The 3305-nt window shown below is 39.6% G+C and overlaps 1 long non-coding RNA gene across 1 annotated transcript in view; it reads left to right on the forward strand.

Moving 5' to 3' along the window:
- Positions 1-2661: 2661 nt before the first annotated feature.
- Positions 2662-3305, forward strand: part of LOC310890126 — a 71147-nt gene continuing 70503 nt past the window's right edge. Inside the window, exon 1 of the long non-coding RNA XR_014577042.1 lies at positions 2662-2822. This is a non-coding gene — a long non-coding RNA (uncharacterized lncRNA). The remainder of the gene's footprint in view (positions 2823-3305) is intronic.

Raw genomic sequence — 3305 nt, forward strand, 5'->3', positions numbered from 1 at the left:
TGTCTCCCTCAGCCTTAAGGCTTAGATGGCTTTCTGTGAAGTTCAGAATATGTTTATTGAGCTTTGGATTTGGTTCCTCCAGTCATAATAGCCAACACAAATCCAGCTGGTGATGGAGTGGCCAACTTGCCTGTTATTTTTTTTTTAATGACCCAAGGATTTGGGTCAAAGTTCCTATTAGAAGAGGCAGACCCCTTTTGGCACACTGACTTGCGACATCTTTCTTTTCTGAAGAGAGATGTCTGATTTCTTAACTTTGATTACACTCTGAAAATTAACACACAAGGGTGCTGGAGGTAATGGTGATTTTGTGAGCTGAGTATTTGTCCTTGACGCTGAGAATATCACTTTACTCTGCTGATTAAATGAGGATTCACTAAGATACAAAATGCTGTGTCCACTTACATCAACAGTGAACGTGACCCTCTTTCGTTAATGACTGTGTGCCTGTTGTATGACAGATCCCCAGTTCAGATGCTGATGTTCTCTCTATATTTGGCAGTACTCTCAGACTCCTTTTTAAGTACAGAAAAAAAAAATAAGAAAAAAAAAATTCTGTTCTTACCCAGTTCTGCCTAAAGTAAAGTGAAACTATGCTGATGTCTCATATTCCCTAATTCAGGCACTCAATCCATTATTAGCACATGTCATTTCCCTTGGATCATCTTACCACAGTTCAAGTGGAAAAGACAACTTGCAATAAAGATGTGTATCTGAATACCCAACCTGACCAACTTGGACCATTTTGCTCCTTAGTTTGCTTCCTTGCACAGCCTGGATATGTGAAATTTATTCTTTTGGTTGTCTTTGTGAAAATAGAATGAAATATACATTCTATTGCTGTTTGGAGACATAAGAATGAATATTCATAAAGCTAGGAGAAAGCTTCCTCCAGCCAGGATCACAGCAAACAGACAGAAACCATCACTACTCTTAGCTTTCAGTTCTCCTTATATTGTTAGGTTTACTCTTATAGCTGGATGGAAAGTGAAAACAGATCTTTTTCAAGTCAGATAAAAACATACGTGCTTCCAATACCCAGCCCTGCTGCACACCTGGCTACCTTCACACTTCTTTTGCTTTCAGATATCCAGCCTGGATGAAGGATGTTGTGGCCTAGTAGACAAGCTAAAAGGAACAAGCTAAAAGCACTTTACAGGTTACTTCAAGTGAGACAGTTCCCAGTCTGAAAGGGTACATGTGACATGACATTTAAGTATATGTTTAGTGCAGAATTCTCAATACAGTTCTTGTCTTTAAATAACGATTGATAACAAAACAATGATAAACCCATTAAACCAGATGTTTCTTGCAATGGCTTCCACTGGCTAAGATGCTGGCACATGGGGGAGAAGGTGCTGAAGAGACAGCAAGCCTTGCTGTATGGTCAATGATTTACAAAGAAAAAATGCATTTTATTTGCAGCTATCAAATACTGGCAAAATAAACATGAAATCTGGTTCTTACAGGCCTTGCAAAAAGCTTTACCTCTGACTTCAGTGTGCCTGCGATGCTCCTCACTGTTCTCCGTCTAGCCTTACAGGGTGCAGTAGGCACAAGGACCATCTCAGTGTTGGGATTCATCTACTGCTTGGCATATCTTCACTGGAAATGCTACATGACTCTGTGCATTTTTGCTTTCATGTCGGATAGCAAAGCAAGCATGACTCACGAAAATCCCTCTGTAGATGTCAGTAACGTTTAGTTTGCTGGATTGTTCTGAAAGTTAGAGGTAAGGCTGTTACACGAAGAATCACTGCATAAAGAAACTCACCAGCTACGCTCACCTGAAAATACTTATACCACTTACTTTCAGTCACTTTAATTCTTATGATTGGGATTTTCAAGTCTTCTACCAGTCTGCCAAGCATTTTGCTATAAGGATTAATTATTTTATAGAGACTAACTACTATTACAGCTTATTCCCTCCTCCCTATTACTCTTTTATAATACAATAGATTTTTGTTATTATAGTTATCATCATCATCACCATCACTATCATGTTCATCTCTGGAGAAAGAAGGGTTGTGAGGGGTACGATTGTTATGTTATTTATAATGAAAAAGGCTCTTCTGAAAGCAACGAGATGATGTTCAGAATGAAGAGGAGATAAAACCCAGGGTCCTGAAAGAAAAATCAATTTATAAGAAGCCAGAAATGCAGAACTACTTCAGTCAGAGGGACGATGTATGGAGAGGGGTAAATCAAAGAATAAATGGTCTGACAAAGCTGTAAAATGCTAAGATTCATGTTCAGCAGAGGAGCACAGTTCAAGCAGTTTATAATCCAGAGTTGTGACAAAAAGGAGGGTGACATGCTTGTTTTACTTAATGGTCTCATATTCCCCCTAATCTGCAGCACATTTTGTAGGGCGGATCTTCTTCTCTTCCCTGGATATACTGATTTACACTGATTTCCCAACACCCAGGGCCTTCTTCATACGGACAAGTGACAAGCCTGAGGAAAAATTTCTCAGGTTAGGACTGACTGCACCCTAATATGCATTAAGATTTTGAGGAGATAATGGCCAAGAGGGCCATCTGAGAGCATTAGGGATTAATGAGATTAATGGCTCCAGCCACCTGCAGCCATTGATCTGGAGCTGTCAAACACACCCAGGTAAAGAAATGTGTAAGTTGGAGGCCCAGTTTTCTCTGGCCTCTTCTATCCTTTAAACTCCAACAATGGTACAAAGATGACTGAAAAAGGCTTGCTTACAGTAGACATCTCTGGGCCACCTCTACAACTTCTTGTAAATTTATCACTGGGTGCATTCCAAGAGGCTAAGGCAGCGCAAAAGTCATGAAATTATTTTTAGAAAGGTAAGTGAGTAATTTTAGGTCAATCTTTCATTGATTTGTGGCCAAAAAAAAAATGGAATGGTTAAAAGATTGCAGTATAATTAATGACAGTCAATATGGCCTAAAAGAAAATAGGTCTTGTCAAAGGTACTTAATTTAATTGCTTGAGATCACAAGTTTGGATGGTGAAAGTATAATGGTTTTCTTGGGCTCCACTTTTTTGGACATATGCCAGTCCACAGTATTGCTCCCACAGCCTTGGTCATTTTCTGTTTTAGGATTTTGGGTAGATTTTAGGTATTGTCCTCAGTTTTGTGGCTTTTAGTTGCAGCTGCCTGTCCCTTGGACATGCTGCTGACCCGAGAGCCTTGTCTGTAGGTCACACATATGTTCTTTGAGAACCTTGGCTAGACAGAATGAGCTGCCTTTTGGAGCACAGTGATTGCTGATGTGTCTGCAGCATAGACACATTTGATGTTATTTCTGTTTTTTTGTGGTCGACTT

This window comes from Anser anser (genome assembly GCF_964211835.1).
Source record: "Anser anser genome assembly, chromosome: Z".
NCBI classification, from domain to species: Eukaryota; Metazoa; Chordata; class Aves; order Anseriformes; family Anatidae; genus Anser; species Anser anser.